Source organism: Narcine bancroftii, chromosome 3, assembly GCF_036971445.1.
Source record: "Narcine bancroftii isolate sNarBan1 chromosome 3, sNarBan1.hap1, whole genome shotgun sequence".
NCBI lineage: Eukaryota > Metazoa > Chordata > Chondrichthyes > Torpediniformes > Narcinidae > Narcine > Narcine bancroftii.
The window spans coordinates 329971700-329981257 of record NC_091471.1 but is presented as its reverse complement, the minus strand read 5'-3'; the positions used below and the strand labels follow the sequence as shown (position 1 = coordinate 329981257).

At 52.6% G+C, this 9558-nt stretch overlaps 1 long non-coding RNA gene across 1 annotated transcript; it reads left to right on the top strand.

Moving 5' to 3' along the window:
• Positions 1–4101: 4101 nt before the first annotated feature.
• On the top strand, positions 4102–7467 carry LOC138756574 (uncharacterized). The gene is made up of 2 exons (XR_011353164.1): positions 4102–4915; positions 6207–7467. It is a non-coding gene; the product is annotated as an uncharacterized lncRNA (long non-coding RNA).
• Positions 7468–9558: the final 2091 nt, after the last annotated feature.

Here is a 9558-nt window from a genome sequence, read left to right as displayed (position 1 = left end):
TCACGTGGTCCCCAAGCGCAGGTTTCTGAGCCCCAAGCTGGAAGGAAGGGAAACCCCTGACGGTGCCATTTTGGCTGGCTGCCCTGCCGCGTGGCTTACAAGCGAGGCCGGTTTGCCTGCCTTGTGGTGAACCATCACACAGCCCCGTACCCCACCCCCCCACCCCAAGAACCTGTGGCAATGACCTTTTTTGCCGGGCAGCCTTGCTTCTTGGGCTGGGCAACGACCACGGGCTCAGTGGGATCAAGGTGCGTTGGCTTCAGCCTGTCCATGGTAACAGCTCATGTCTGCCGCCCAAGTCCAGCATGAATGTCGAGCTGGAATGTTGTATAACCCTGTACGGCCCCTCATATGGTTGCTGCAGAGGTGCCGTGTCGGGCCTCGCCGAACGAAAACTAACTCCGCGGAAAGCAGCTCACCAGGAACGTGAGTCGGGCGGGTGCAGTGCCTGGGTGGCGGTGGGGGTTCAAAGGAGTCCAAGCCTGCCCTGAGGTGAGGAAGTAGTTCATGCAACGACCGCTGGAGATTGTGAGGTGTGTTGACGAGCTCACCAGGTAGTGCCAGCAGTGCACTGAAGACCAGCTCAGCTGATTATGCCTGCAGATCTTCCTTGGGAGTGGAGTGGGTGCCCAGGAATACCCAAGGCAGTTCGTCCGTTCAGTCAGGAACGGTGAGGCGGGCCATGAGCGCCAACTTAAGGTGGCGGTGCAGACGTTCGACCAGTCCATTGGCCTGCAGGTGGTAGGCCGTGGTGCGGTGTAGCTGTATTCCCAACCTATTGGTGAGCTGTGTCCAGAGCGCAGATGTGAACTGGGCGCCCCGATCGCTGATGAGGTGAGTCGGGATGCCGAACCGGGTGACCCAACCATGCAACAGGGCTCGGGAGCAGGAGTCAATGGAGGCGTCTGGCATCGAGATCGCCTCGGGCCAGCGAGTGGTGCGGTCTACCACTGTAAACAGGTAACGGTTGCCCGACGATGTTCACGTGAATGTGGTTGGACCGTTCCTGGACGTGCTCAAACTCATGTACGGGTGCCCTGATGTGCCTGTGCACCTTGGACGTCTGCCAATGGGTGCATGTTCTGGCCCAGCCCGCAATCTGCTTCCACAGCCCATGCCATTCGAACCGTTCTGCCACCATCCGGACCGTGGACCTGATGGACAGATGTGAAAGGTCGTGGATGTGACGGAAGACCTGCCTGCGCCACTGCTGCGGAACCACTGGCCGCGGGGTGCCCAAGGAGATATCGCACAGAATGGTGCCTTCGCCACTCGGAGTCAGGAGATCTTGGAACCACAGGCTGGTGATGGCGGTCTTGAAGGCCCTCATCTCCTCATCAGCTTCCTCGTCCTGGGTGAGCTGGTCAAAGTCGAGGCCGGGCATCAGCACGCAGATGGCCGGTCGCGAGAGTTCATCGCCAACCACATTGTCTTTCCCCGCCTTGTGCCAAATGTTGGTGGTGAACTCTGACACGAAGGAGAGGTGACGCTGCTGGCGGGCCGACCAGGGATCCTTTGCCATCGCGAATGCCTGGGTGAGGGGTTTGTGGTCGGTGAAGATGGTAAAAGTCCTCCCCTCCAAAAAATAGCGGAAATGCCGCTCCGCCAGGTACATGCCAGTAACTCATGGTCGAAGGCACTATACTTGCATTCCAGCTGGCAGAGCAGGCGGCTGAAGAATGGCAGCGGCTTCCAATGCCCATTCACCTGCTGTTCCAAGACAGCACCAACGGCTGTGGCAGAGGCATCGACAGAGAGTGCTATATGCAGGTCAGTGGGTGAGCATGGCGGCCTTTGCGAGGGTGTCCTGGTGGCCTCGAATGTGGTGCAGGCTTCTGGTTCCAAGTGAGTGTCTTGTGCTTGGCTGTGATGGGGGCGAACAGCGGCTGCATGATGCGCGCAGCTCCCTGGATGAAGTGGGTTGTAAAAGTTGATCATACCCATGATCTCCTGCAGCCCTTTGAGGCTGTTTGGGCGTGGGAACTCCCTGATGGCGGCAACCTTTGCAGCGGCGGGCGTGGCTCCTTTGGCTGTGATGTTATGGCCCAGGAACTGCATGGACTCTTTCCCGAACTGGCACTTGTCCGGGTTGATGGTAAGGCTGAAATTGGCCAGCCGTGAGTAAAGGGCATGTAAGGTGGGCCTTGTGTTGCGCCCGGTCTTTTTGTCCTTAAAGACAAAATCCAAGTCCCTGCCCACAGTCCATGAGGCGCTAGAAGGTCTGAGCGGCGTTCTTGAGCCCAAACGGCATGCGCAGGAATTCGAACAGGCCAAAGGAGGTGATGATGGCCGTCTTGGGTATGTCCTCGGGTTGCACTGGGATCTGGTAATATCCACGCACCACGTCAACCTTGGAGAAGACCCTCGCACCGTGCAGGTTGGCCGTAAAGTCCTGGATGTGAGGGATGGGGTAACAGTCAGGAACGGTTGCCTTGTTGAGCTGTCAATAGTCTCCACAGGGATACCAGCCGCCGGAGGCTTTCGGACCAGGTGGAGCGGCGAGACCTATGGGCTGTCGGACCGCCAAATGATCCTCAGCTCCAACAGGTGCAAAAACTCCTCCTTCGCTGTCTGGAGCTTGTCAGGCGGGAGCTGGCGTGCCTTGGTGTGAACCGGCGGGCCCTGGGTGGGATGTGGTGGAACACCCCGTGGTGCGGCAAGGCAGTGGAGAACTGTGGCTTGAGGAGTGTCGGGAACTCGTCTTTGGGCATGCTGATCGTGGCCATCTGCGGTTGCTCCGAGCAGGAGGCGTCGAGGCGAACGGCCTGGAAGGTACGGACGTCCACCAGGCGCCTACCTCAAATGTTCACCAGAAGTCCGTGTGCGAGGAGGAAGTTTGCACCCAGATGGCAGTTGGGAGGGACGAGACGGTGAACCTCCACGTGAAATTCTGTTGGCCAATCTGAAAGTGGACTGTCCGTTGCATTGGCCGCACGGAGGGGAGGTCCACGAGGTGGTTCCTGGATTCATGGCCGTGGCTGGTATGACGCTGATCTGGGCTCCAGTGCCAGCCGCTGACTAAATCCCACAGGTAGAGAAGGCTGTGTTCTTGGCCAGCCGCCGCAGCCATTAACAGCGACTCGCCTAGTCGTTTCCCTGGAACGAGCAGGGCTGACGACACTTCCGAACCTTGGCTCCCCAGCGCTGGTGGTAGAAGCAGAGGCCTGAAGCAGATGGTGTGGCCTTGGTTATGCTCTTGGGGACCCCTGCAAGGGCTGGGTGCTCTACCGCAGCGCTAGGGGTGGGCTTGGCATAGTCGTGCCCATGCCTCGTGACCTGTTAGATCACTGATCCTTCCGAGAAGCGTGCGAGCCATAATTCGGGCCTTCTGGGAGAGCTTCGTCGGGTCAGTGAAGCTCTCTTGGACCAGCAGCGGGCAGATGTCCTCGGCATATGTTCGAGAAGGTGCACTCGAAAAATGGGCAGTTGGTGCACTTATCCATGAGCACGAGCGTCTCATCCATAAGTTCCATCAGGGATCTGTCCCCCAGAGCATCGAGGTGCAGCACCTGAGCAGCACGCTGGTGTCTGGATAGTCCGAGCGACCCGGTAAGCACTCGCTTGATGGTCTCGTACTTGTCCTTGGCGAGTGGGTGCTGAACAAGGTGCAGCACACGTCTGGCGGTGGCCTGGTCCAGGGCAGCGACCACATGGTAGAATTTGGTCGTTGTCGGACGAAATCTGGTGGAGGTGAAACTGGGCCTCCGCATGGACGAACCAGGTTTCTGGCTCCTGAACCCAGAATTCAGGCAGTTTCACGGCTATAGCGCTGATCCCAGGCTCGCTCATGATGGGTTCAAAGACGTTTGAACCAGTTGGGGTCACTAATTGTAGCGGCGGCTACACTGTTCCTGCAATAACACATGCAACCAGACAGATTGAGCTCAGTGAGCAGACTAGTTTATTGCAGGCTGCTGGGCTGCACTTATACTCCTAGCCTGGACCTGGCTGAGAACCGCACTGGAGGGCGCTGACGTCATCCAAGCATCACGTGGTCCCCAAGCGCGGGTTTCTGAGCCCCAAACTGGAAGAAGGGAAACCTCCGACGGTGCCATTTTGGCCAGCTGCCCCGCTGTGTGGCTTACAAGCAGGGCTGGTTCACCTGCCTTGTGGTGAGCCGCTACAAGTGCACCAAAAGTCAGATTGTGCCTTTGGCCCATTGATCATTCAGGAATCTGATGGCAGTGGGGAAGAAGCTGTCCTTGTGTTATTGAGTGCTCGTCTTCAGGCTCCTGTACCTCCTTCCCAATTGTAGCATGGTGAAGATTGGGTGGTGGGGTCTTTGAGGATAGAGGCTGCTTTTTTAAGACACCGGCTCATGTTAACATCCTCGATGGAGTGAAGTCTGGTACCCGTGATGTCGCAGGCCAAGATGACAACCCTTGAATTTATTCTTGTCCTGAGAGTTGGCGCTTCCATATCAGGCAGTGATGCAACCCACCAGAATGCTCTTCATGGTACATCTGTAGAAGTTTACAGGTCTTTGGTGACATACCAAATCTCCTCAGACACCTCACAAATTATAGCTGCTGGAGAGCCTTCTTTGTAATTGCATCAACATGGAGGTTTCAGGACAGATCCTTGGAGATGTTAACCCCCAGGAATTTGAAGTTCTTGACCCTCTACAGAGTCCTTGATGAGGACTGGGCCATGTTCCCCTGACTCCCTCCTGAAGTCCACAATCTTCTGGTTTTGCTGTGTTGAATACAAAGTTGTTGTCATTACACCATTCAACGAGTGATCTGTCTTCCTCCCATATTCTTCCTTATTGAGGAAGACAATTCGTCCGTTTTCTCCCATGCAGGTCGCCAACTACATCAAGGAGCAGTCGGTGTCCAACTTCCAGGCTGTGGTCATTTCTCTCAAGGAGGAGTTCTACACTAAAGCCGACGCTCTAATTGGTGTCTACCCTGAGGTAGGTGTCTGCCTCCTGTACCACTGGCATGGGAGGAAGCCATTCAGTGTCTATTGATCGTGTTCACTATCACTCTTGGCTCTCCCGCCACCTGAAATAATCCACCCCCACCTTTCTGTTGTCAGATTCCTTTTCTGAAGGCTTGCGGGCTGGAGGTTTGGAAACCATTTAGGGGTGGGGGGGGCGGGGGTAAGTTCTGTTGCTGGGTTTGACTCTGTCCCAAACTCCACAAGCCCCTCTCCAATTCTGTTGTTCTCTACTAAAACTTTTAAACCATCCGGCCCCATCCAACCTGCTACTGAATCGTTTATTTTTTGGCCACATGAAGAACCAATCCCACAGCTTTAACCCTTTGGATTCCGGCCATTTTTAACCTTAATGCAGGTTGTACTCTGTGGTCCAGCATGTTTGAATCTGCTGCCAATAGTACAAACTCCTTACAGATAGTTCAGGGCTTGAACCCCAGTCCCGATCGCTGGCACTGTAAAGGTTGAATCTGCGTGATTGGAACCGGGGTTCGAGTCCTGCACTATCTGTAAGGAGTTTGTACTAACTTCCTGATCACTGGCGCTGTAAAGGCATTGCCCTACAGAATTATTTCCTATTTTAAGCTTTGTTCTACCTTTGATATGTTTACATAGGGAGTTCCCTTTGGGGTCAATTTCTGTTTTCTGTCATTTTCTGTGGTCCAGCAATGGCCAGGTCCTAATTTCACTGGATTAAAGAGGTACAATCTGTTTATACTCCAGACTGGGTTCATGGGTAAAGTACAGTACAAACACCAGTACGAACCAGCTGGTGGTCGGGTATAAAACCAGTCTCAGAAAACGGGGCACAGAGCATATGTGCTCATTGGTAATCCCTGAAAACGGACACGGAGTCCAAACCGTTAAATCCCTCCGGCCAATCCTTCAAGTCATCACAAGTGGGAACCCCTTCTTCTCGTATCCTGATTAGACCCGATGATGGAAACCAAGTTGCTGGGAATCCGAAATGGCAGAGTGAAGCACTGGGATGTTCTCAGCGCTGTCTTGTCCGGGGTTGGGGTCAGAGGGTTCCAGTGACAGGGCCTGCAGTCCTTTGAGCCTCCAGAACCAATGCACGGGTTTCCAGCTTGCAAGCTCCGGCTCATCCGTCCAATCTGGACTCCCTTGGTTGGGAAGAAGTGGGGAGGGGGTGGGGGCTGTTTCCATGTGCTGAACATTGTTGGAGCACTCAGGTGGGGCAGAGGTGTAGCAGATGTGTGGTGCATGGACTGATTTGTTTTGCTCTCTCCCTGTCTTGCACACAGCAAGGGGATTGCGTCATCAGCAAGGTGCTGACCTTCGATCTGACAGGATTTCCGGAAGCCGGACCCTCTCCCAACGAGTAACCGCAGGGCAGGTGTGCCCGAGCAGATGTGTCTGCCTCTGAGGGCGGGCGGGAGGCATTCTGCTTTCCTCTCATACCTCCTTACTTTTCCCTGTCATTGGGCATGCGGGATGGGCGCAGAAGGACACGTTGGTGCTTTTTCCCATTTTCCCATCCAGATTTTGCAGCTATGACCCCCCCCCCCCATCCTCCAGCAGTCTTCCCCTGTGGAATCCCCTTCCCACCTCCACAAGCCCAGGCGTCAGAGATCTTCCACTGCACTCCTGTTCTTTCGCTAGACACGATGATGAAGGGCTGGGGTCGAGGTTGTGAAATGGCTGCGCCGCTTGATTGATCCAGTCCGCTCCCACATGCTTGAGGGAAAAAGACATCCAGGTGGAGAGCCGGCTCCTGGGGCTCACGCCCTGCCCTGCCATTAACCCTTTCAAGTGAGGGTTTTGCAGAAGCCCTCCAGGGCAGTGGGGTGGGAGATGGGTTGCACAGACTGAATAGGCAGAAACCTGGAGCAAATAGACGGCTGGTCGAACAGCAGGTGTTTAGGCAAAGGTGTGGTGGATCAGCCTCCCTGAGGGGTGCACGATCCAATAACTCCCTGTTCAAGGCAACTAAAGACCAGGCCTGGCACAAGAGATAGCATCTTTTGCTCAGGTGTTCATGGCTCTTTGAACCCTGGGTCAGTCCAGAAAGCCTAAACTTCATTCCTGCTCCCGCCCATCGGAATAGCGCATCTTCTGCGACACAAGGGTCAGAGGTTGCCGTTCCAGCAAAGATCTGTTCCTCTTCTTAACCCACAACCTTCTGTGTCTTGCCTCCCAGCAGATGAACCTCCCCTCCTGCCTGCCTGCATAGCCCCACTGAAGAAGGGGTTGATGTTCAACTCCATGGCTGAGAATACCCCACTGTAATAGATAAACCACTCACAAGAGATGATGAATTCCTAAATTGATCAGGCTGTTTGATTGATGATAGGTTAGAATCAGGACCTCGTTTTATGGAGTTGATGTCCTAGTATGCACTGGGAAGGCAGTGAAAAGTAAATCTTAGAAGTTCTCCGATGTTTTAAATAGACATGAAACTTGCTCTTTTAGTTGAATCATGTTAACGCATAGCACAGCTTTGTGCAAAAATCATGTTTATCATGAAGTTTTTTCCCTCCTAATAAAAATCTTTTATTGACTTTACTACTGTGTACGTGTGTACAGTAGCCCTGTACACAGATGTCTATGCACAGCATGGTTGTGTATGCTAACCTTGAGCTGAGTGGTGCATGCCACATATTCCCCATGCACAGCTGTGTGGTGCGCGAGCCATGCACAGTTTACTGAAGCGTCTCCATTGCAGGGAAGTCGTCACTTCAAGCTCAGTGAGCTCCTGTGGACAACTATCTGTTGATGATGACAGATCACTGTGAGTTCAGGGTCAATAGTAGCCTTAAGATGTGATATTTTCCCACCTGCCCCGCCTCTCCAATTATCCAATCAAATGCGCCATGCCAAAGGTTGATAAAAACTGGCTGAGTTGTGGGCAACGATGAAGGGTGTCAAAGGACAGAGCACAAGGTCAACAGGTTGGAAATTTTGGCGGAGAAATGCCACATGGAATTTAATCTGATCACGTCTACAGCAGGACCCTCAGGTGCATTGATCCACAGAGGGATTTTGAGCTGCAGGTCTGCAAGCTCCCTGCAAGTGGCAAAAGAAATGTGGGATTGAACCCGGTCACAGGTGAATAGGGTTGTAAAGCGAGCTTTTGGCACATTGGCCTTCATAAATCAAAGTATTGAGCATAGGAGTTGGGATGTGATGGTAAAGTTTTATAAGACATTGGTGAGGCCAAATTTGGAGAATGTGCAGTTTTGGTCACCAAACTACAGGAAAGACATCACCAAGACTGAAAGAATGCAGAGATTTACTAGGATGTTGCCCGGAGTTGTTATACTGAGATACAGGGAAATAACTTGGTAGGTCTTTATTCCCTGGAGTGTAGAAGAATGAAGGGAGATTTGATAGAGATGTACAAAATTATGAGAGTACAGATAGAACAAGCTTTTTCCACTGATATTTGGTGAACTACAAACCAGAGGACATAACCATGAAAGGGTGAACATTGGGGAGTCTGCGGTGGGATTGTGGAACGAGCTGAAATGGTGAAGGCTCAATTTCAACATGTAAGAAGAATTTGGACAGGTACCTAGATGGGAGAAGTATGGAAGGCTATAGACTGGGTACAGATCAGTGGGACAAGGCAAGAATAATAGTTTGATAATAGACTTGAAGGGCTGAAGGGCCTGTTTTCTATGCTGCAGTATTCCATGGTTCTGAGTCCTTGAATCAGTGAGGCTGAGAAATGGGACTGGCATTGATGAATACAGTGGTCGGCATGTCTCTGCACTGCTTGAATTGGACTTCTCTGGTTGGCATTGTGGCTGGTCACCTCGAGTAGTACCTCTCCAGTACTGACATCAGCTCACCTGTGTGTGCTTGGCAGTTTTGTTTGAATTCTTGAACCCTTTCTCTTCATTCCAGTGGGAGACAAACAGATGGTTATCCCCAATTGTTCTGAAACACCTGCCGCGCTCTGGGAATCTCTTTGCTGGGCATGCCGGCAATCTCCAGGTTCTGTCGAATTTGGTCAATGGTGACCTTCACCCCCTCCTGTATTTTTGAGGTAGAGATCAGTTGGAGTCTCCACCGTTGCTGATCTCACTGGGCTTGCAGCCATAACAGAATCACAAGATATTGGAGCAGAAGTAGGCCCATCAAGTCTGCTCCGCTATTCTGAGCTGATCCATCCTTCCACCCAGACCCACTCCCTGGCTTTCTCTCGTAACCCTTGATGCCCTGACCAATCAACTACCTGTCAATCTGCCTTAAATACACCCAATGACCTTGCTACCACAGCCATCTGTGGCAGTAAGTTCCACAGATTGATGACCCTCTGGATAAAGGAAATTTTTCCACGTCTTGCTGTTAAATTATGCCCTCTTATCCTAGACTCCCCTACTGTGGGAAACATCTTTACCACATCTACTCTGTCCAGGCCTTTCAGCATTTGAAATGCCTCATCCTTCTGTACTCCCGACAAGTACTGTCCAAGAGCCAACAATTGTTCCTCATATGCTAACTCTTTCATTCCTGGTATTCTCATAAATCTGAACCCTCTCCAACACCATCACATCTCTTCTCAAATACGTCAACCAGAACTGTGGACAGTTCTTCAAGTGAGGTCTCACCAGTGTTTTATAGAATCTCAAGATCACATCTATGCTCTTT